This window comes from Dreissena polymorpha, chromosome 10 (assembly GCF_020536995.1).
Source record: "Dreissena polymorpha isolate Duluth1 chromosome 10, UMN_Dpol_1.0, whole genome shotgun sequence".
Taxonomy (NCBI): domain Eukaryota; kingdom Metazoa; phylum Mollusca; class Bivalvia; order Myida; family Dreissenidae; genus Dreissena; species Dreissena polymorpha.
In genome coordinates, this window is record NC_068364.1 from 53,392,787 (window position 1) to 53,419,903 (window position 27,117).

Here is a 27,117-nt window from a genome sequence, read left to right on the forward strand (position 1 = left end):
AACGGCCACCGGAAAAACTTTGCGAAACCGAATTTCGCAAACTTAAGTACCCTTTTTCTTAAAGATTTGCTACTTTGAGACATAGTATGCGATAAAAGTCTTATCGTTGATTAATATTGGTTATTTTCACTCAAAAAACGCGTTTTCTTCACTATGAAATTTATAAGCAAAGTTGGGGTTCCCATGGGATTTTTGCATTTTCCCATGGGATTTTCGATTTTCCCATGGGATTTTTTTCTCCCATGGGATTTTTTTTCTCCCATAATTTGCAAATGGGAGAAAAATCCCATGGGATTTTGAACATTTTAAAAAACGTGTTTTATTTGCGTTTGCAAGTATTTTAACGTTATTTAAGGACTGTATATTGGTTTTATGCCAATTATATATAAAAATATTTAGTAATAAAAAAATCCCATTTTAAAATGGGAGAAAAAAATCCCATGGGATTTTTTTCTTATTTTGAGAGATTTATTCATGAAACTTTCAGAAACATCATATTTTATGAAATGATGAACAACTACGATATTTTAATGCGTTTAGTCGTGTTTAAAAAAAAACAAAAAATCCCATGGGATTTTTAAATCCCATGGGATTTTTCTCCCATGGGATTTTTTCCCCATGGGATTTTTTTCCAATGGGATTTTTCAGTTTCGTAAGCCGAATAAGTTTCTTAATGCGAAAAACAACAATAAAGGAAATAATAATTATAATTTTGAATATAAATTGAATAATATAAATAACATGAATATTTTTAAAATGAGTTACATTAAAGGTTTATGCTAGGAGAACTATCATTTCTTGTTCGAGCAGATGGTTGAGTCCAATTGGTGAGTATGCCAGCTTAGAACCAGTATAAATGCATCGCAGACAGACAACGCTGTCATACTGTACACACCGCTGAGTAACAATCTTTATTGCATTTCATTTTGCAACAGAAAATGAACTCCGTAGTATAATTGATCTTATATATGCCCTCTGCTTTTGAAAGCGTGCAACACATTAACATAACAATAAGTCCATGCCAAAAACTATGTGCAAATTCCATTCAAAGCTATATACACATTATAAAGGTCAGATGACCCGCGTCATGCGAAAATGGGTCTTATGTCATATGCGGCCGAAGTTGGTCCATCCTAGCTTGTCCAACCGCGCAGTCTGGTCAGGTACTACGCTGACTGATATATAAAGTCAAGCCATGATTCGTGGTCTCATATCCAAACTCGGTAGCTCCTGTGCGAAACTTTCACCGGAAACGACGGCACCGAGACGGGCGCTCGAACTTTGCGGATGCGCGTTATATGTTATATATAATAGCGCGATGTGTTTTTTCTTGCCTCAAATTAGTAAGCCCAATCAGCGTTTTATTGTGTTCTTTGCTTCTACTATTAACAAGAACTTCAACTGATACGAACATGAATTTTATTTTAATATGTTTATTTAATGCTCGGAAACTCATTGTATATTTAGACACTACTTATAAAACAAAGTCGGGGTTTCAACATCTGTTTTCGGCATAAAAATTGTTATTCCAAACCAGATTTTACGCACTTTACTGTACAAAATACCGTTAGGGCCACCGGGGTTACTCATTAAAATCCAGAGGGCGAGAATGCGAGAACGCGAAAGTACGATGACGACAGTGGCGACAATACGAGGGCGACAATGCGTTCGTACGAGTGGCGAAAACGCGCTAGTACGATGACGACAATGCGACAGTGGCGACAATACAATGGCGGCAGTGGCGATAAGTACGGGGGCGACAATGCGATAGTCATATCGTACTGTCGCCTGGTATCATCGCAATGTCGCCATCGTTCTAGTCGCATTGTCCGCCATCGTATTGTCCGCACTGTCGCCATCGCATTTCGAATTGCCGCCATCATACTATCGCGTTATCGCATTGGCACCATCGTACTATCGCACTGTCGCTATCGCCATCGTATGTGTCGCACTGTCGTCATCGTATTTTCGCACTGTCGTCATCGGATTATCGCACTATCGAACTGTAGTATTGTCGCCATCGTACTATCTCACTGTCGCCATCGTATTGTCGCACTGTCGTCATCGCACTTGTCTGATGTGTCGTCATCGTATTAATCGCGTTCTCGGCATTGTCGCCATCGTACTATCGCATTGTCGCCATCGTATTGTCACCCTGTCATCATCGTATTGTCACATTGTCGCCATCGTACTATCGCGTTCTCGCGTTCTCGCCCTCTGGATTTAATGTGTAACCACGATGGCACTAACGGTATTCCGTAATACTGCTAAAGCACAGTATGATTAGGTCACTCCCAATGCTCAAATCTCTATGTCTATTTAGTAACACACATGTCTATGGAAGGATATTTAGGTAAAAGTTACATCATTCGTGGTGAATATTTACATTATGACTGATGCTTATTCTAATTTGCTTTATGACAATTCCAACATGCTTGATTGTCTATTCGTTTATACTTGATGATTGCTGCAACATTACATCATTCATGAATAATATTTACATTATGCGTGATGTTTATTCTAACATGCTTCATGACAGTTCCAACATGCTTGTTCTCTATCGGTTATACTTGATGATTGTTTCAACATGCTGGTGACTATCCAATGTTTGTGTGTTCATTATTCCTGAAACCAGTCATAATCGGTTTTTGCCACTAAGCGTCATTAACAACGGCAGTTAGCAACAGGCAGTAAGCAGAATGCAAGTTACTAAATTATGACATCAGGTGGCGCGCGTTTATTTTCCGTATGTTGAATAAATTACTTTTCGGAAAAAAAAGCGAAAACATCCGAATCATTTTGACTAGTAAACTGAATAAGCTGAATTAGTTCCCTTCGTTATATAATCCTCATTAAACTAAATACGTTCATTATTGCCATGAAGACCAGTAAGTTTACACAATGAATTGACTGCCGTAAATGTTTTTGATATTTGTAAGATGCAATTGGCACTCAAGAAATTATACATGTATTTTATTCAGAACATAACGGGGCTGATGTGTTGGAATTGTGGCCCTTCCCTAGTCCAAATAATTACAGTAGACGTAATTTACCGATGTGGCATTGCATATCGACCTCATATTTATAAAGTAGCCCAAACCCCCATTGCCACAGACCTGTGCGTGAAACTTTCAGATTTCTCTAGTCTGTTTACCATGCTATAATTATAATTTCTATAAACACATATTTATCATTTTATGACTATATAATGTCTGTGGTAGACAGAGAAACCTGAAAGTTACAAGTACTCGTGTCTAGTACTGTACAACTATTGTACTCCTCGTTGAGAAAACACTACTTCATCTACATGTATTAAAATATCATAAAACATAATTTTCAATCAAGTTGGAAAAAATCAATAAATAAATGTCATATAAACAGGTTTGTCATGAACGTTGACGTCGCTCTGGTTACCAGAAAAGTTCCCACGCACGGATTTCAACCGTCATGTTTACAATCAATTAAGTGCATAAGTACTTGAAATGTGTATAGTGTTTTTAAAAGTGTCCAGCTACAGGTGGTTAGCGTGTGGCTATAATACTAGTTAGTGAAAACATATTTGGAATGATAAGTAATCATATTATAACGAAAAATCAACTTTCTTAAAAAAAATAAGTTAAATATATATCAACAAGGTATCCAACTCGAAATCATCCGAAAACGGGATGCATCGTTTTAAACAGCCATTACTTCATCAATTTTGCAGCGATTTTCACGATCTTGGTCTTATTCAACGCAGAAATAAATTTCCTTTCTGGAAATGTATATTGTCTTGCAATATTTTTACAAATACTGGGTCAACTTTTAAAAATAACACCGATACACAACTCGCGTGACCCAGCTGTGATCGATCAGACAGTATTCATGACTGAATCTTCACGGGGAAATGGGCATTTTCACTGCAAAGTTCACAGAACCATCGATTCCATATTCAATAAAACGTATGAAAAAAACATTCGTATCGTGCTTGCCGTAGAATTAGCATCAAAACTAACTGTCCAGCGCATTTTCAAACCTTTGTTTACATACATTTCAACCAACTGACATTTTAAACACAAGAGTGATTTCATTGCTCCAATGCGGAGTTGTGTCTTTACAACTGGAGATTTCATTCATAAATACGGTCTGATCGATACAACTGGGTCAAGCGAATTATGGTATAGCTTTATTTCTTAAAATTTGACCCAGCATGTGTAGAAATATAACAATATATATACACTTTCCTAAAAGGAAATTCATTTCTGCGTTGAATAAGACCGGGTCAATGAAAATCGCTGCAAAATTAATTTAGTAATGGCTGCTCAAAACGATGCACCCCGTTTTCGGATGATTTCGAGTTGGATACCTTGTTATATATAAACGGTAGTGATTTTTTTTTATATAGAAAATTTGATTTTCGTTTTAATATGATTATTTATCATTCAAAAAGATGTTTTCACTAATTATTATCATAGCCACACGCTAACCACCTGTGGTTCCAGCACGTGTGCCGGGGAGAACAGGGCTTAATGTATTTTTTTGTTAAGCTCTATAATATTTATATCCAATCTGTATAAAAAAATGTCGGTGAACATTATTCCGGTGTTAATTTTTGAAAATATTGAGGCATTCGTTAATTATGGATCTAAAACGGAACATTAATCCGCAAAAAAAATACCGGGCATATTGCATATTAGATCGGACACATGAAATTATTTCGAAAGAAAGCAATAAGAGTTTCAATTCTACATGAGTAAGTCTCGCTGTGCACGATTACGCTCTTACTGCTCGTATATATTTGACTCTTGGCAAATACCTAGTGTTTTATTTTGCTTAATCTAAATTGTGTCATGCATCTATATGTACTTAAAGCAGCATGACCAACAGCTCTTTCATATGTGAAAGAGATTGACACGAAATACCTACCCATCTATAATAAAGTTTATATGTGCACTTCAATATTATAGTTTTAAAGCATTTTATGTGGTGCAATATAAAAGTACTCTAGTAAATTTGAAATTATGTAATCGATTTCCTCTCAACATACATGCAAAGTTCCAGATCACTTTTTCAGCAAAATCTTGGTTACACTCTATAATAATCCAGCCTTAAAGTCTATTATTAATTCTTTTTTTTTCAGGTAAATATAATTTTTGGCACATCCGCATTTAGGTTTATAGTCTAAGAAGAGCTAATGACAATTGCCGGGTTACAGCAGACTTTTTGCGATAAAAGGACCAGATAATGGAAAACGTTCGGCTTTTCGACTGTTGTAAAGATGGTCTGTTATTCATAATAACGTTAAAGTGCTGTTGATTTCATAGTTGTAATGAGGGCCTAGACGAGTGGGAACTCATTGATAAAATGTTTACATTATATGCATTGATATTGAGTTTTACGCATGATCACACATTTGAATTCTTATTTTATTTTTCCAATGTGTAACCGTACGCACAGAATTTAAGTCTACTTTTTTACTAAATTTAATTCAATTTTTTACGACTTTAAGCGTTTTATCTGGAGCTCTGCATACATGCATTAGTAGCATATATTGAAATATATCCATAGACTTTCTTTGGTTATTGAAGGTAAATTACTGTACAAAAATTATGGTTAGTCATTAACCAAAAAAAAGTTAAGTCTACAAACACGCGGTTAATTTCGGTTCAGTAGCAAATATCTTACAAAGGTGCGCAACTTCTCCTATAACATAAAATTTCCGTTATACGCCGTAAATTTCCGTAGTCCTCCGTAGCATTTCGGAATGACTGTCAATTGACATCATTGTATCATGCATGATAGTATGTTGCTTTGTGCTTGGGTGAAACTCACATCTTACCATCGCGTTAATTTATTAAACGCATTAAAATTTGATTTCATTATGCACTGCGCCTATTGCACAAGTCTCTCTGCACAAACCAACATACACATATGCAGCATGCAATTAACGAACAAGAATGTTGCATCTGTACACATGCATGATACCATTAAGCAGAATGTAAATATACATTGGACATCAGGCAAGATGTAAGTGTCATCAAGCATGAAAAGGTGTCTACATACATATTGAAAGTACCATCAAGAATCATGACACAGTCACAAAGAAGGATGTAATTTTTACCTAAATACCCTTCCATATTTGTCGGCACTGTGTGTTTGCTTAATTTCACTGAAGAACGTCTACTGGTAAATCTTACAAAAAAAGTGATAAATAAGACTGAGTAGCAATTTTTTCGGCGTTGCTGTTTAACGTCAAATTTGCCCTTTCAACGAACTTCTTAAGAGCCCATTGAATTTTAATGAAGAATTTTCCCGCTTGTAGGTCCGAATGAATTAAATCAAATTTTGCAATTGGCAATTTGATAGAAATCCCCATAAAACATTGCACATAGCTTTCTGAAATAAACAGGCCACATTGAACGCATTCACGATATCCAACAGCTCTCTTCGCAAAGACCTATCTAGTGTTTCTTGGCCGTGTAAGATCTATAATTAGAACATCGTCACCTAAACATCTACTAATAGAAGAGCATATTTTGGGGAAACAAATTCAATAAGAGTATAAAACGTCCACGATCAATAATGTGTAGTTTGTTAAAGATATCACGGCAGTAAAAACATAGCACTTTAAAGAGACCACAATCTGGTACATTTGGTCAATTGTTGCGTCCGTGGCGGACAATACATTTTTAAAAAGAAAGCGTACAAAAAAGCAAACACAAAGTTCTTCGTAAGCTTGTTTTAATCTTAAAAACACATAATCGACAGTCATTCCAGTCAAATACAATACTAACAGTCAGCACTCTAGAGATCAAAATTGCGGATATAAATATTTAATTCAGGGATATCAAGTGTATCAAGTTCAAATTCCGGAAAAAATAGCCGGTAGTCTGGGGCATTAGGTCCCTTACAGGGATAAAAGGTAAATCCCCGCCCGAGCCGTAGCTAACTGATTTATTGTAGTCTTTCTAGTTGCAATTTCTGGTGAGTACAATGCGGAATATTACGGATATTTGCAACATGTCGAAGATTTTCGGAAAGTAGCGAAGAGGTTTTCGTCAGTTAATATTCATGTCCGTGCCGGCCGCTAACTTATCAGAATCAATAAAAAAGAACCAGGAAAAATCGGTACCGATCGCAAATTTCCGGAATTCCGATAAAGCTTCAACATAATTTGTTCTCAAATGATCGCGTACTCGAACGAATCTGTCCCTACGCCTCCAACTCCCTTTAAATCTCATCGGACGTACATTGATCTCAAAATCTATCCTTGACGACTCAAATCATATTTCCTGAATAGTTTGGCCTATTGACGTCCCTGTAATTATAACAATGGTCTTTTGGATAAACACCGCTAAGTTGTTGCAATATAATAACCGTTTAAAATAGTTACCGGTTTTCATTTAATAAAATGATTAAGTCATATTCGAGATTTCAGCGATTGCCAATATTTTGCTTTTGTTTCTCATAAGCATATGGTGCTTGGTATCTGCTATTGACTCCTATGTAGATTGCAAATATTACATAACCCTTACAGCGGCCGAGCGCAGATATCTGCATTTGGCCGCTAAAAAGAAAAATCTTTGCGCATTAATTTAATTCAAATCTCATTATCATAATCAAAATCATCATCATCGTCGTCGTCGTCACTACTACCACCACCACCATCATCATCTTCATCATCATCTTCTTCTTCTTCTTCTTCCTCCTCCTCCTCCTCATCATCATTAACAACAACAGCAACACCAACTTAACATCATCATCAAACAACAATAAACATCGGTAGCATACAATGTGCTTCATCAACCATACATAATTATATGCGTTAAAACACCATAATAGAACAGCATGAATGAAGCTGTCTATTACTCTTTTATATTTCCTATACCAATATTTTTTTTCGTTAATTGAAGGACTAGTTGAAATCTTCTATAAAAGCCTTCCCAACCCCCCCCCCCAAAAAAAAACAAAAAAAAACAACATAATAATAATAACCCTAGCAAACAACAATAAACATAGGTTAGTTAGTATAAACTGTGCTTTAGCAACCATGCATAATAAATGTTTATGACTTCGGACCGTTGTGATCAAATTTAAAAAAGCAAGATGGTATGTATGCGGCACACAACACATAGATAATTATAGTTTTATACCTTAAACGTAGTTCATCAAAATAAAGATAAGTTATTATCTATGTAATACTTAAATTAGGTTTATAACGTATGCATATTTGTCTAAAACTTGTGAAATGTGATTCGTAAGCCGACGACAACATTATCATTCGGACCCTTCTCCCCACCTAACAATCGAGATTAAACACCTGTGGAGATCCCGATCTTATCAATGAATAAACCGGTTCAATGATGTGCAAGTCAAATAAAACATACTATTACTATCCAAATAAATATCTATCAAAAAATGTAAATTGATAAACCTACTTAACTAAAACTAAGCTTAAACGATTAGCAAGAAAAATATATAAAGAAGAAGCAGGCAAAGTAGACAAATTAATTGTAACATATGTTTTCTCAGTCTCCCACTGTTGAACAATATAAATAGTATTTATCGCCACCCCAAAAGGGATCTTTATCACACGTTTGGCTCAACTAATATATAATTGTGACAGGACAAACTGTCAACAAATACCTTGTTAATGTTTTATACATAACTCCAATCAAAGGTCAACTTCCAAGGAAACTGCGGCATGTTAAAACTGTTGATTATGACAAAGTGTTGTTTAGTACAAATCAGTACAATAGCGTCTGTTATGTGGCCTATACTAATCCAGTTAAATAAAACTTTAATCGCAGAAAAGTTTAGATTCTTTACACCTTTAAAGGGGCCTTTTCACAGATTTTGGCATTTTTTTAACTTATTCATTAAATGCTTTATATTGATAAATGTAAACATTGGATCATAAAAGCTCCAGTAAAAAATCAAGAAAAAAAATAAAAAAAAGGAAATGTACATTGCCCGGAGCAGGGTTCGAACCAGTGACCCCTGGAGTCCTGGCAGAGTCCTGTAGTATAAACGCTTATGCCTACTGAGCTATTCCGCCGAGTACACATTCTTGACGTATTTTATACCTTATATAAGCAATCTTCGTAGTTTCACAATATTTAACGACAAAAACAGAACTCTCCAAATTATTCAATCGTTTCGCGTTGCAACGCTTTATAATTTTTAGGTTATAAAATCGTCAAAAGATGCATATAATGGCTATATTAGAGCATGGTTAATGTTCAGTATTACTGTTTCCTCACAAATATCATAACTAAAACGAAAACTTACGAATCTGAAACAACTTTTTTCAATTTTGTCAATTTACCAAAGCGTGAAAAGATCCCTTTAAGAAAATATATATAACAGTTCTTTCCTGTTTTAACAAAATGATACATTTAAAAATAAATTATGAAGCATCGCTAGCAATATTAGAAAGAGAAGTAGAAGGAGAATTATTATCAATAGTAGCAGTAGCAGCAGCAGCAGCAGTAGCAGCAGCAGCAGTAGCAGTAGCAGAATCAGTATCAGTAGCAGTAGCAGTAGCAGTAGCACTAGCACTAGCAGTAGCAGTAGAAGTAGCAGTATCAGTAGCCGTATCAGTAGCAGTAACAGTAGCAGCAGCAACAGCAGCAGAAGCAGCAGCAGCAGCAGTAGCAGTAGCACTATCAGAAGCAACAGCAGCAGCGGCAGTGGCAGCGGCAGTGGCAGTGGCAGTAGCAGTGGCAGTAGCAGTGGCAGTAGCAGTGGCAGTAGCAGTAGCACTATCAGTAGCAGCAGCAGCAGCAGCACTGGCAGCGGCAGTGGCAGCGGCAGTGGCAGTGGCAGCGGCAGTGGCAGCGGCAGTGGCAGCGGCAGTGGCAGCGGCAGTGGCAGCGGCAGTGGCAGTGGCAGCGGCAGCGGCAGCGGCAGCAGTAGCAGTAGCAGTAGCAGTAGCAGTAGCAGTAAGAGTAGCCGAAGCAGTAGCAGTAGCGGCTTTTTGCTTTTTTGTTTTAGAAGTGTTTGTCGTATAAGAAGAACGCAAGGAAGACAAATTAATTGTAACATGTGTTATCTTAGTCTGCGTTGTAGTAGTATTTGTTGTATCTACACAGCCATATTTCAGTCACCTGAGAGACATGTTTTTATAAGAGATTTAATTGTGGACCAATACATCGTGTATTAATATCAGTGTACCCACTGGGACACCACATGGGGCGAGGATTAACAGATAAACTAGGCCTTCAATTAATTATGCGCCTAGAGGCAAACAATACTATAACTTACTGATAATTTTAGGATTGGGATGTGTTTGTATCTTATTTGAAATTAGCTAGCTTTATTCAAAAACTAATTATAGCCTCAATATTATCACAAGAACATCATCACATATTCATTGTGCAATATATAATCATATCACCATCACAATATGCCAGAGCGTTAGTATTTATTGTGCATACATATCCTACAGCAACATTTACAAAACTTATTACAAACCAACCGCTCAAGCTTTAATTAAGATTGATTTCAATTTATATTATGACATACATTAAAGATCACTGTCAATTAATTAAAAAATAGCTTGATGCTTCGTACTCAGCGATTTAAATAAAAGAAACGTTGCGTACAAAATAATTGGGGTTAATAAAAAAAGTCTGCAATTAAAATAATCAAATTTAAATAATACTAGATTTAGTTTCAAATTGTCGCTCAAAAAATGTATCAGTTATATCAGTTACTAGGGAATCGATTTGTTTAATCTCCGCAATCCAATAATAATTATGGTGTTTGTATGACAAATTAATAGCTATTCGTCATTGAATGTATGATACTCATAAAAATATTGAAACAATAACCACAACAACAACAACATATGTGATTATGTATATATCTTCTTCAGATACTCTGTGTCATACTTTCAAAATTATCATCATAAGATTCATAATAATAAAATAAACACTATTGCAATCTTAGTAAAAACCAACTTAGCCGTTATGCTAATGATTTTATGTTCAGTATGCGTGTACATTTCAATATTATATAACAACAAGTGTTCACAAATACCTATGTTTAATAAATATTAAAAACATGAGAACCAATGAAGGTATTTCATTTTAATAGACTAGTTTTACCGTGTGTGTACATTCATATAAAATCTTTTGAAAATCACACTTGAGATAATGTCTTTAGGTTTTGCTATTTCTAATCGATTTAAACACCATAAAACCACCGTATTTTCTCTTACATTCTAAATTTTCTTACATTTCCTTTTTAAGCCAAAATATTTATGCTTTCATGATTCTAAATTTTCGGACATACGGATTTTCGTACAGTCAGTTAAACAGCGCTATTTTATCAGATTTTGACCCTGTTTTTGCTTATCTGATGACCCTTCGGTCATGCATTTTTACAACCGGATTAAAGTAATAAAACAGAATCATGCCTAAGGGCAATCGACCATTACATTTGCGTACTTGGGTAAATTACCTTGTAAACCTCTAATAAGCAATGGTTCCTTCCAACAGCGTTTGAAATGATATCGTATTAAGAAAGCCAAACGTTTATTGTTTTTACTTTTTATATATTATTTCAGTTGATTGCAAAGCTGTTAAGTTGCATTTTTAAAGTACAGAACGAAGGGAACAACACAATAAAATTATGTACACTGATGTATTATTTCTACTTCAATTAAATAATTGACAAACAAACATTACACACTTGTCTCTAAATATTTTTCGTATTTAAATTTTCCAACACGAAAAACAATATGTTTAAGTGAACGGAAACTTATAATTATTACGGCATATAGTAAAAGCAGAGTTGTCTGAACCATAAGTAAAATAAAAAATAAAAAATGACACAGCTTATTTTTCCCTCAAGTGTTAATGATAATATGGATAAACAATTAAAAAAACATAAAGTCAATTGTGTTGATTACTCGTTATTGAAATATTGCAATGCCAATTATAAGACATCTGATTAAAAACAAAATGTATGGTGGAATACCTAATCTGGAAATACAAACTAATGATACTATTAATGCAACAACAACAATCACATCTTTTCAAGCGCAATCAGAAAACTGCTACAGCTTTGTATTAACAAACATAAATATGTTTGTGCTTATAGATTTAGATAAACTTCAAATCTTGAAGCGTGCTATGAATTGAATATAATTTATATTTAAAAGTTTTGCTACTCTGTTGATAACTAGCAACAGCAAAAAGGAAGATACCATTTTTTATCATCTAATTTTATTTATATTTCATTGTTTATTTGTTTATGATCTCAAGGATTGTTTGGATAACAGAGTGTGTCTAGATATACCGGTACCCTTAAAAATATTTTTATGAATTGCAATTAAGCGTAGAAATTAAACAGGCCCTAATACAGACACCATTTTTATCGGAATGCGATTATAGTTTCAATAGCAACTCGTAACGCTTTTTGGATTGAATGTGTAATGACTACTTTTAGCGACAAATTGACTTGGTCAAATACTGCATCTTAAACGGATAAATAAAATTGAAACCATTTATTTTTAATAATATCAACATTATTGTTTAGTTATTAATACATTAAGCAGCAAACTCTATTAATCAAAAAGATTTGATATAACATCCGAATTCACTGCAAAAATGAGCTGAGCGATAGGTTTTACGGTTGTTGAAATTGTTCATGATGAGAATGACGATGACGACGATGATGACGATGACGACGACGAGGAGGAGAACAACGACGACAACAATGACGATGATGATGATGATGATGACACTGATGATGATGATCACGACGATGACGACCATAACGATGTTGTTGGTGATAGTTACGATAATGCTGCTGCTGTTGCTGATGACGATGCTGCTGCTGATGATGCGGTGGAGGCGGAGGAGCAGGGCGAGGACGAGGGCGACGACGACGACGACGACGACGACGACCGTGATGATGATGATGATGATGATGATGATGATGATGATGATGATGACGATGATGATGACGATGATGATGATGATGATGATGATGATGCTGATGATGATGATGATGATGATGATGATGATGATGATGATGATGATGATGATGATGATGATGATGATGATGATGATGATGATGATGATGATGATGATGATGATGATGATGATGATGATAATGATGATGATGATGATAATGATGAGATGATGATTATGTTGATGATGATGATCATGATAACGTTGATAACGATGATGTTGATGAAAATAACGATACTGTAAGTAGTAAATTAACTCATTAATTGTTATTATAATACACAAGCACATGCTAAAGGATCTGTATCCGCAAGGCGGTTAAATGAAAACTCACTTGGTATAAATATGAAAAATTGAATCAAAATATCATAATGCGGAGTGTTAAAATAAGTTCAAATCTAGCGAAATTGTTGCAGTACTTTTCTACCGAAACCAATGCTTAGCCCAGTTATTTTAAAATTAATTTCAAAATACCACGATACACGTCAATTGGCTAACAAATACATTTGTAAGTTTAACCTCACTCAAAAACAGTATTTATTGAAGACAGGGCGTCAACAATGTCCGAGTTTCTTCAACGTAGCTTAAGTACCTAAAGTACCTTTCCGTTTGATTTATCGCAGGATCCTGGGTCCGCATCCACAGTCTTTTAAAGTGTCTGCATTAAAAAAGATAATAATTGTTGTTTGTAATAATCTTTGACAGCTCATAAAAACATGTAAATCCTCAATTCGTAGAGTTTCAGTATGATTTCATTTATTTAAAAAATAAAGACGGTTAACATATTTTATACACACATATATTAGTAGCCATACGCCATATAACATAGGACATAATGTATATTATAAATCAAAGCGCTGAAGGCACTTTAGTTGTTCGCTGTTGTCGTCCTTGATTAGCTTGTTCGCATTGCATATGCTTATCATTGTGCACAGGCTAATCTTATTCGACGTGCATTAAGCCTCGTTTTCCATGAAAGCAGCCAATATGTGCATATTTTAATGATAAACACTAGACTGGCCAATGGCGTTTACAAGCTGGTATATACATTCACTGCTAGAGCAGAATCATTTGTCGTCTGCTGCAGACAGGCAGTGGTAATCGTTCCTAGCAGAGTGAGTTGTGGTTCTTGCCGTACTTAAGTCTTCTAAGCACCTACTGATTTGCATTTATTACCCATTCTCTTGAAACGCCGACTAATAAAGTGCGATAAACCGCCTTTAAGCACTTGGCACATTAACAAATAAGAACATTCCACACCTAACCGAGAACCGACGTCTTTAATCGCGAAACTATTACCAGAAATTGAATACCGCCAGAAACAACAATGAGCTCACTTCGATTAAATATAAATACACTATATTCATTGCGTCCTAAGCATTCAAACATATCAACCGAAAATACCAGCGAATACAGTATTATATATGACATCGATCTTATATATCTTCGCAGACATGCGAGAGCGCCACGATGAGTGAAGAGTGCGTGTATGAGAGTTTGTTTACAGGTCCTACTTTTTTTTCTTTTTCATAATAATAATAATAATGTTTACAGGTCCTACTGGCCTCTTCACGAGATTTGTGTAGCCCGACCTGAATGATGAATGAAATGGATGTAGTAACAGTTATATGAACACGATATATCCGTACCAATATCCATGTGAGCATATAATAATAACAATTATTTTTTAATCGCCATAAGCTTGAAAATAAACGTAAATAGATACAACAAAGACCAATTCGGAGACTTTACAAATTTTAAATTACCTCCCCTGCAATAGAAAATATATATGGAGACTCGCATTTTATGGAATATCAAAATCTCAATATATCTTTCTCCGAAATTTTTTTCTGGTAAAAATCATCTTAAATTTAGCTGTATATTCGTATGTAATTAATTAAACAAGAGTTATAAAAAGGCATTGCAAAAAATATCGCGTTTTACTTGAATAAGTTACCTCCCTTAAGCCTATCGGAATATCAAAAATACGTATATAAACAAAACGCGTTCCTTGCATAAGTGATAATAAAGCGCGTGCCCGTGCCACTCGTCCTCCAAATACTTACTAAATATAGTACAACGTATCTACAATCATTGCGACTAACTCATACCTCAGTAAATAAGTAACCAGGATAAATATACGTTTAGGTAATTAAGATATAAAACATGCATATAAAAATTTACATTTTCCCTGTCTGCCGAACCCGATTCATGGACTATAGCCACAAGAGGTTTCTATGTACCTATGTAGCCGGATTGCGCCCTCAGAGCGCCCAACACCGACACAGATCACGCTATTCTCCGGTCAAACACAATACTGCATAGGACTGCTGCCTTTGTCACCATATTATCAGAATCATTAACGTGCAAAATGGAAACTTTCAACTGTCCTTTCACTTCATACATAAGCCATTGCCGATCTTCAATGATCGCTTATTTCCGAGAGATGCATTTTATTTTTTTCAAACTTCGAATTTTGATATATGTTTAACTTATTCATTTAGATTACATTATTTTCACTATAAATATGGACTTTGATCCAATTATCATCTGAAAAATACGATTTCGCGATTTCTTCAAAGATCGAGCGAGCCTTTTTACCTGTTTACTTATATATATCTAATTTAAGGTTTCACAGATGTAAAGTTGTCGTGGCCGAGTGGGTAAGGCGATGAAATTGAAATCTTTTGGGATTTTCCCGCGCAGGTTCGATTCCTGCCGACATCGCATACTTTTTGCGACGCGTTTTATTTCTTTTCTAACGTAATTTGATTTAATATAGCACATAAGCTATGTTTATTGTTAAATATGTTGAAAATTGTATGCACATCCTTCAATTTTAAAATTAAAACAACGTTATGGCTAAATTGATTAATTTACTGCTGAAAATACGAATGATGCATGTTGCATTTTTATTTTTATTTCAAAAAGTAAACGGTAAATCTGTCTATTTTTTGGTATTTTTGCTGTATTTTGTTTCTATAAAAACTTAATTTAAAATATAACTTAAATGATACTATTTTGAATTGTATGACACTTTGTTTTTAACCGACCCAATTTTTACTTGGCTGAAATCACTTACATTTCATGGCGCTATTCCATAGATTAAAATTTGTAAAAAATAAACGTCTGTAAAAGAATACTTATTTCATCTTGTTTAAACTTGAAACACCTTTACTGCATCTGTACACACCAACTGCATGCCCATATTTGGAAATTTGAATGAATTATGGAACTTTTATATACCCCAGGGGTGAAAATAAACTGGACAAAAGCCGAGCGTGAGGGTGGTTTTGAAAAAATCGGTTTATTTTTTTTTAAGCATGGAAAGCTACCTACAAATTTGCATGTAGTTTAGTGAAATGATGCTGATTAGGAAAATAATTAATTAAATTATATTTGGATATGTGCCCATTAGAGGTGCGCAAGCTTAAAAAGGTAGAATTACCGAAATTCCCGTTCTTACACGTTGTAGCATGGATCGGGTATTGAACACGATACACGTGTGTATTAGCACCCTACTGTAGTCCCGGCGGGGTTATCAACTGCACCAATACACCGGTAAGCAACCAGGGGAATATCATATGAAAAAAGAACTATCATGCATGTTTGATTTGTTAAAGTGTGTCACAAAATTTCCCTAACTGCCGATGTCGGCTATAATTTCGGTATAAACATGCAAAGAAATTAACATATATATAATGTTAATGCCGATATGTTATTGGACATTTTGTTTGTCAAATGTTCATTATTTGTATTAAAATTAAGACGATTGTATTGAACACGATACACGTGTGTATTAGCACCCTACTGTAGTTCCGGCGGGGTTATCAACTGCACCAATACACCGGTAAGCAACCAGGGGAATATCATATGAAAAAAGAACTATCATGCATGTTTGATGTGTTAAAGTGTGTCACTAAATTTCCCTAACTGCCGATGTCGGCTATAATTTCGGTATAAACATGCACAGAAATTAACATATATATAATGTTATTGCCGGTATGTTATTGGACATTTTGTATGTCAAATGTTCATTATTTGTATTAAAATTAAGACGATGCTTATTTGCCAGAAAGCGTTTATTTCAAATTCAAAACAAGCAATAATCATACATAATACCAAAATATAAAACTAACAAAATGACAACACTCTCGCTTAACGCAACGTTCAGAAGCACGCGCACTTAACAAAATTATTGCAACTAATGCAAGCTGTAATTAATATGTGACTACTTGCTATACAACCAGTATCATGCGAAAATTGATCTTATTTAATTGTGGTTCCCTCTTTGAATCTATGTTGCCTGTCGACTTTTAGAATAATGTGTCAGTAAGAAATGTATTGCTTGCTCTACAACCAGCATCATTCGAAAATGGATCTTATTTAATTGTAAATCCCTCTTTGAACTTAAGTTGTCAGTCGACTTTTAGAATAATGTGTCAGTAATAAATGTTTTTCTTCAGTTTCACATGTTTTTTTAAGAAAATTTAGTGAAAGATGCAAATGTGTCTTATTTATTTTTTTCTGTGTCTTCAATGTATCTTATTTATATGTGACTGCGTGCTTATTATTTTTTTCAAGAAATGAAAGATGCAAATGTGTCTTATTTTAATTGTATCCATGTCTTAAATGTGGCTTATTTATATAAGATAAAATGATATACTGCCAGTGTCATGCAAAAAAGGATCTAATTTCTTAATATCCACATTCACGCTTTGTTCTTTATTAGCACCGTCTTTAATTAGGCTATTTATTTAAAGTACAGATTACTGTGAACTTAATAATTGTGCAACGGTGATGTTGATCCATTATCGTTGTTAATTTAAAATGTAGACAACAAGTTAGCAATTAATGAAATCAGTTATTTTGGAAGTAAATCTAATTTTTTCTGTACAGTAGCCAGGTGGATGTGTATTGAGCGGATAAGATAGGGATCACCACAACAAATTTCTAATACACAGTATAGACTTCCCCTATTATTATTAATTACCTGATTGGAATAAATAAAGGGTTAAAGATCATTTCATGTGAAAAGCAGGATTTCTGACATAATTTCAATCGTTTTGCTTTTATACACAATTTCATGGAACAATGAATATATTGGCGCGATGGAACACAATTTATAAATCAAGCTGACAGTATAGTATCATTTTTTAATTATGTGTAATTTAATTCGCATCTCTCCCTTAACTCGTTCAATGACACGTGAACTTATATCAATTATAAAACATCACGTGCATCATTAAATTTTTTTTTTAATTATGAAAACATATATGTTCTACATGGTTTTGTTTAGTTTTTTTTTCTCAACCAGAGAGACATTATAAAACATTGTTATATATAAAGCGCTTTACTTTTCTACATTACATAAAGATATATCGATTTTTTTGTTAAGTGTACGTGCTTGACATATTTATAAAAAGGCAGTGTTTATTTTTGTAATAAAATCGAAAATTGACATTTAATTTGATGCAATCCACATTGTTTAGCGGCCAAGCGCAGTATTCCGCTCTCGGCGGCCGATGGTGTATTGCAATATATACAATGAAAAGCTGGGTTTCTGACATAATTTCAATCGTTTTGTTGACGCGGAAGTGCTTTTTGGTGGCCAAAAATACTATTGTTCCCTTTATTTAAACCTAAATCAGTATTTTTTTACACTTGAAGGTTTGTACAGCGGGGATTTCGGTACCGGCGCGGGTTTATGTGCTTGTTAAGAATTACCGAAATCCCCGCTAAGAGGCAACATATTATCCTGATTTATGCTTTGATTAAACATTGATAACTAAATTGCAAAAGTGTATAGCATATTGTAAATAAGGTAGTACGATATCATTTGTTTCATCAGATTTGTTTGGAAAATACTTTCTGAAGACTTATTATTACTATGTCATGTTATATTTACATATACTTTTGTGTAACCAATGTTTTAAATGTACATTTTACCTTTTTTACATTCGTTTACACATTTTTCACATTAATAAACTATTTAATAATGGAAAAAATATTCTGATAAGAGTGTTTAAATGATTAACACTAATATGATTGTGTACAAATCAACATTAATGCAAAGCCAAAACCCAAACATAATGACATATAGACCCTTTAAGGCGTAATATGGGGGATTGGCGTAAACATGGGTGATTTCGGCTCTGGGCGTACGAATGTAGCAGTACCGAAATCCCCGCTAATTATTTTCCAAAAGAAGTAACCGAATGGGAGATAATACATGTCACTGGTTGCTAATGAAAAAAAACACTATAATAATTTTGTTGACCCTTGAAGGTTTGTACAGCAGGATTTCGGTACCGGCGCGCGTTTAAGTTCTAGTGTAGAATTACCGAAATCCCCACTGAGAGGCAACTTAATGCTGTCAAGAGTGCTTAATAATTAAAATTAATATCATTTTTTTGCACCTTAACATTCATGTGAAGTCAAAAACCATTCATACCGATGACCTATTGACCCTTTAAGGCGTAAATATGGGGATTTCGGTACTAGGCGGGCGAATGTAGAATTACCGAAATCCCCTTTTCATCATCGCACATTGGTGTAACATAAATTTTAACACAATATATGTAGGGAAACTCATATGATTCGCGTAATGTGAAAATGATTATTATGCTATAATTCGACCACGAAACTCGACGTGACTTAATACCGGACATTATGGAATGGAGCTACGCTTGCCGTATTTGACATAAGACCCATTTTCGCAAATTATCTTATCAATGCTTACATGAATTTGATTGCTATAATCTAATGCGTATTCGACACGGAATTATTGTCAAGGTTTTTCATTTTGTCAATATTTATCATAGCAGGGGACATTGCTGACATCAATATGGATACTGTTTTCATTTTCTGTCGAGAAATGATATGACTTATTATCAAGATTATTTTATAGTACGGTAGCGTTCTCTTCACAAGTGAGATTTATTTGTACTGGTAAATTGCTCTTATACTCACCATTTGGACTCGACGATCGGCTCGAATAAAAATGTTAGTCGCTTTAAAGTACAAATTCATCATATTGAGCACGATTATTATTATTATTAATATTATTATTATTATTATTATTATTATTATTATTATTATTATTATTATTATTATTATTATTATTATAATTATTATTATTATATAGCTTTTAGAAACTTATACCTTAAAAAAAATCCCATTGGAAAAAAATCCCATGGGAAAAATATCCCATGGGACAAAAAATCCGATGGGAAAAAAATCCCATGGGATTTTTTTATTATTTTAAAACACGATATAACGCGTTGAAATCGCGAGAAATGCTCATCATTTGTTAAAAGGTAGTGTTTCTGAAGGTTACATGAATAAATCTCTAAAAATCAGAAAAAAATCCCATGGGATTTTTTTTTCCCATAAAAAAATGGGATTTTTTTTCTATCAAAGTAAATTGAACGAAAATAAGCACAAATGCTTTAACAATGCTTAAAATCGATAACTAAGCACAAACGAACGTGTTTTATGTTTTTGAAAATCCCATGGGATTTTTTCTCCCATAAAAAAAGCTGGAGAAAAATCCCATGGGAGAAACCAAAATTCCCATGGGATAATGAAAAATCCCATGGGATATTACAAAAATCCCATGGGAACCCCAACTTTGCAAATAAAGTTCATAGTGAAGAAAACGCATTTAACAAGCAAAAATAACCAATTGTTAATCACAAGTTAGACTTTTATCTTATACTTTATCACAAATAAGCAAACCTTCAAGAAAAAGGGTACTTAAGTTTGCGAAATTTCGGTTTCGCAAAGTTTTTCCGGTGGCCGTTTTAAGCATTTTACAGCTCATCGTGATCAATGTGAAACATTCATACATACATGCGTGACAAAAAGTCATACAGACAATAATAAAATATGCGTGAGAGTGCTGTGTGTTTATATACAAACTTAATTGAGTATTTATACTATATATTAACAAAAACAGTGGAAACAGGCAATTACAATCTCATTCATTTCATAATCATGCCATAATTAACTGTACATGTTAACACAAATCGGACACAAAGTTTCTTGTCTTAAAGCATGTAATGCAGTAAACTGCTAACTTCCGAGTGTCCCTTTATTATAACTATTTAAAAGATTCCAAAATGTATGCATACATGATCTTATAGAATAGCCTTTCGATATGTATTTGGATCTTTCTTCTTAATAGAATGAACATGTATGTATAAAGTGATATTCGTCTTCTAAATCGTTAAGGCTACATAACGTACACTTTTTTCATGTCTGATAATATTATAGTATCGGCCACTTTAGTTGAACAACTTATGTGATTGTAGACGTATTTAAGCCATGATGTTTCTAAGTTATTTTTTTTATAGTCAATGACAACTAAATACACAGATCTTTCAAATACAGGTTTAAGATCTTTATAAATAGTAATGACGTTTATGAATCAACATTACCTCTCCACTCATATACATACCGATCTCTGAGTCTAGTCTTTAACAAAGGAATACAACTCAGGGAAACAACCATACATCTGTAAAAATCCTTTTTGTTTTCAACTTTTGTGAAATTTACAGGACCAATTAACATTGTTCATTGGTGTTTCAATTTCTAATGTTTAACTATTAATTACAGACGTAAGGAAACAATTTGCTTGTTTCTTTTGATGAAGTCTTAAAAAATATTTAAACATTCTTAAAGAGGCCTTCCAACAGATTTTGGCATGTATTGAAGCTTGTCATTAATTGCTTTATATTGATGAATTTAAACATTTGAACAAATAATATCCTGTACAAAAAAAAGAATACAATTTAAGAAAAAATGAAAAAATGTAACCCTCAACGGGGCTCGAACCACTGACCCCTGTAGTCTCAGAGTAAAAGTATCCCGCCTAGACCACTTGATCATCCATGCTCATGCTTAGAGCGGATGTATTTTTTACCTATATATGCAATCCTCGTAGTATCCCAAAATTAAACGACAACAACAGAACTTTCCAAATTATTCAATCGTTTCGCGTCGCACGACGCTTTATAATTGTCAGGTTTTCAAATCAGGTTTTCAAATCATCAAAAGATGCATATAATTTTTAAAATATTTTAGAGCTCGGCAAATGGTCAGTACTACTATTTCCTCACAAATATCATAACTAAAACGAAACATTGCGAACCTGAAACAACTGTTTTAAATTTGGTCAATTTACCAAAATGTTTAAGTATCTACCGATCTACCGATGTATAAACATATAGCAGTCTTTTACAGAACTTTTTGTGGATACGTACAATATTAGTTGCTTAAAAAAATCCCCATACTTTGCAATTATAATTAATGATTGACAAGACATATGCATCAAACAGCTTGAATATGACAATTATTGGCACTTCCATATCTTTCGTGATCTTTGATACAAAAACAACACGAAAACAAAGCAAGAGTATTAGCAACTCAATTCTCTGACAGCGAACGTTAATTATAGAAGTATCATATCTGAGTTACTGGCAAATTAAATGTTTGGGCAATAAATATGTTTCTAATTATGATTCATGATACATGAATAGTAAAGCAATGCGCGGTTGGTAGCACGTTATATATGATAGCAGACTTGGCATGTGTAAATCGTTTGAATAATAAGCGAGTATATCATAGCGAGATGATTAACCACGAGTTTATAGGACCAATCAGTAGAACAGAAAAACACAACAACAACAACAACAGCATGTAAACAACAGCAACAACAGATATGAAGTATAAATTAAGAACACGAACAATGAGTGATCACACGTTTGTCTCATTGAATGCTTTTATGCTTTGATTGATATAGATCACATCAGTGTATGAGCACGGATGGCCGAGTGGTCTAAGCGATAGACTTTTACCCCAGGGGTCAGTGGTTTGATCCAAGTTGTGGGTTACGTTTTGTTTCTTTAATTGCATTCTTGTTTTTTTTATTTTTTACTGGAGCTTTTTAGATCCAATGTATGCATTTATCAATATAAAACATTTAATGTCAAACTTGAATACATGCCTTCAACAACTGAAATCAATAATATGATGTGTCTTATACTGATATAAATACTAAGATCAGGTACAAGTAGATACAAACACCGGACTACTTCTTAATAAAATGTATTTTGATGGTTCCATTTATTTGCTTGGAAGTATAGCGATAGAAAATAATACGGAGAAATAACAAGAATACAGAAAACGTGGAATGATTTTTTCTCTAACAATTGCATTCCCACTATGAAGGTAAAGACATATATTTACTAAGCGAGAAACACAGATTGATGTTTCTGGATGTCTTAGAGGAACAAAAGAAAACCTTTCAAACTATCAGTTACTTGCATAAAACACAGATAATGTTTTCTGCGCATTGACATACACTGTTAAAATACGCCATGCTGAAGACTAGCCCGCGCAACCGCTGAGTCTGGCCAAACGATTTCATGTCCGCTGAAACAATACGCAAGGTGTCGAGATCTACTAAGCGGACTTGATAGCCCCATGACCAGACTGTGGAACGCGCACGCTGGTTTGGAGTAACTCTGACCATATTGCATAGAATCCATTTGTGCATGATGCTTCTCACGAAATAGATGAAATCAAATCGAACTTCCAGTTTTTGTTAATTGACTTTAAAAAAACTACTTTTAACACATTTGATGTGGAATCTTCATCAAACACGATGTAAAAAGACGTGATCGAAGTAAAACAATGTAATCATTGGATCCTTTCTAGTGTTGTAGTTTTGAATAACTAAATGATGCACATAAAACACGTACTTTTCCCCGGGTAAATGTATTCTATGTTACACTTTTAAATAACCGTTTGCGTAGCTTTATCTCAATGAATGTCGCTTACGGTGATGTTACTCCCAAGCGACGTCCCGTGGAAGACTGGTATTTGCTGAATAGTTGAATTAATTGTTCATAAAACATAATGTTTGTTTGAACACGACATGAACACTCATGTGAAACGACAGACTAATACATGTGTATGGTTATCTCCGGATTCAAACATAAACCTGTTATCAGCTTTTTCTTCTGACGAAGTTTCGTTCAAATGTATTAGCAGCGACGTATCAAAAAAAAGCATTACTGCATTAAATGCACAGTGTAACGTAATCGGTATAACATTTGGCTATGTCTTTCAAGAAAGCAAGGGTTTAATGTATAATTAAAAAAATATAATAATAAATTGATACATATGGCATATTAAATTGCAACAAACTACGCATTGTGTGTAGCCGGTTATTATATCGCGTATAATATTACGTATTCACTTTACCTCTAAATCCACTGGTTGTTGTGCAACACTTTTCCGGTTTCGTGACGTTCCGACCTCAACATTTGACGCACCAGCAGCTGTATTCATTTCTTAATCTTACAAGATTTAAATCCACGTTGAAAACACTGCTCCGTGTTATTACCAAATGTGAAAATTTCCCAATCTGACGATGTAAGAAGGTCCCATCTAATTTGTAACACATACTCATCACAAACACGTGGAACCACGATCCTTACATAACATTGAGTAACGAACTCGTCATGTATATTTATACTATAATTACAATGTTTCTGACGAAGCAAACGCGCCTTGATTTTCTCCGACGTCTGATTAACAAACTATTTGTCAACGCGTGTTCCTTCAAGAAATCAGCGGACCATCATTCGTAACTTGTGAAAGTACTCTGAGGCTTCAACCTGTATGGGAACTACCCAAAGCGCGAGATACGTCATAACTAGAACCACGTCGATATCCAATAAAGTTACTAAATGCACCCCATGCGGCCATGGTCATCAAATGTTGCCACTAACTGCACGTTACTTGCACTCTCACATAGAACGGCCAGCTGTTTTGCATTCAAACGCCTCACTTTCTGGCAATAGTGATGCAGTACAAATAACGCGGGGATGAACGTGAATACACCGTATGGGTGATAGAACGGGTTGTAAGGCTAAACATATACACCAAATGCTTATATGTGAATTTTGAAAACAATAAACACAGGTTTTGTTTGTATTTTAGACAATAATACTCTGCTTATTTTTAAAGTATTGTTTATAATTGATGCACACACCGAGCACTCGAATTGAGAACAAGTACTATAACAAATATTTACAAGAGGAATGCTTGTTCCCGTCTTTCATCGTAAATAACGTCAAATTCACAAAAAAGCCGCCACGTGGAATAAAGTCATTACGCATTGTTTACACGCGCGGTCCCATACATAATGAATGGTTCTTTTCCGTCGTATCATTTTTTCGAATCGGTGATCCATGATCATTAAAACATGCTCACAAAAAACAACGACCAAAGTGTGAGTTTTGGCGGCGTATTTTGTTGTTGTTCTGGCATGTTCTCGTGTTGCGTCCTTAACATCAACCTACACGGTAACACGAAACTTTACGCACATAAATTATACCCCCTCTCTCGTAGCACAGTGCTTATTAATAACGACCACCTTATTTCTTGGCAGGCTTTTCTATCAGTCTTGCGTAAGACGGGTCATAAGCAAGTCGTTTGTAAGTTTGGTTGATCCGCAGAGCAAGGTATGTTGGCCCACGTAACTAACGAGTGTATTTAATTTGCTTCTTGGTATAAGTGGATGACAGGCATACTGTTCGTCATACCTTGTTTCTTTTCGTTTGACGTGATCTTTCAAATCTTTTCACATTTAAATTGCTTCGAAAACTCAAAGTAGAAATTGAACATTTTCGATTTTTTGAACGATTGATTTATTGATTTAAATCATATTTGTATACATATGTGCAGTCAAAATATTAATATATCGGTAGGAATTTATTTGAAGACAGTAATACATGATGCGATGAACGCAATTAGTCATTCACATTTCATTACATTATACCGCATACATATGGTTGGCGTAAACCATGTATATAATATCAAATATAATACTAACAGCTACGGAGTTACACATATAGCGAATAATAGATTAGTGCTGATTATAGATTAGGTTTATCATGAAAGGCTTAGAAAACAAAACGCACAAGCCTTTGCGAGTGTTTTTTCGTTTTCGTGCCGAGCATGATAATCCTTATCTATAATCAACACTAACCTATTATTCTAGTTATCCCACTTTTTAGTCAGTACATCTTTTTATTTAAAAAAATAGTGTTCATGAGTGTTTCCTTACTTTGATAATGACTGTAGTGTAACTAAGGTCAATTTATGACTCTGCGTTCCAAAAATAACCGCTGATCAAATAATCATTGTTTTAAAATCAGAATATCGTTCTGTGATAAAGATTCGTGCGTTATAAATTACAATTGTACTCATATTAAATTGCAAATCTATATTTTATAATAACATTTAGTTTTTATATACAAGGAACTAGATTTGTTTACAACGTCAGACATTTTGAGGTGTTTTCGGAAAAATACAGGTGACAAGGTGCGTGGGAAAAAAGTAGTCCCGATTCGGCACATGCCATGGTTTAGGCAGACATTTAATCAACGGGGCTTTAATCAACCGAATTCGCTGTAAACATGGGATAAAAGATCGTTTTTGTATGCATTAAATTGTATTAAAAAAAACAATATGTACATATAACACGTTTTACACAATTATTTATTTATACGTGGAAAACTTAACTTCGATATGTTTTCGATTTTACTTTTTATTATTATTCATAAGTTTTATAAATATCTAGATTCTTTTAAATTTGCGTCACAGATAATTCAATAGTAATGGATAATACTTTCTCATAAACAATAACTTAAGCAAAAATGCAATATAAAAAGTTTGTTTGCAATATGTAATAATTGCCATGCATACTTTTACACAGCAATGTTTTGTTTTCATACGTGCTATGGACCGGTGCATAGGAAATTGCCCATACACATTTTACAACAAAGAGGAATAAATAAAATCTGATGACAGACTATGAAACATGAGCGTGTTCTTTTGTGAAAGCACCGCTTTATGCCCTCCATATAGGCCATACAACTCAATATACATTGCATTCCTTGTCAATGGATAACACATTACCGCCCTAGTAATGTTCATATTGGCATCCATGTATTGGCTGAAGTTATTGCAGTACTTAAACGAGCATATCGAAAGTCGTTTAATACATAGCTAGACGCCGAAGAAATGTGGCTATTGAATTGTTTAGTGTGTGTCTAACAGATAGCTATAAAGAGATTACTAA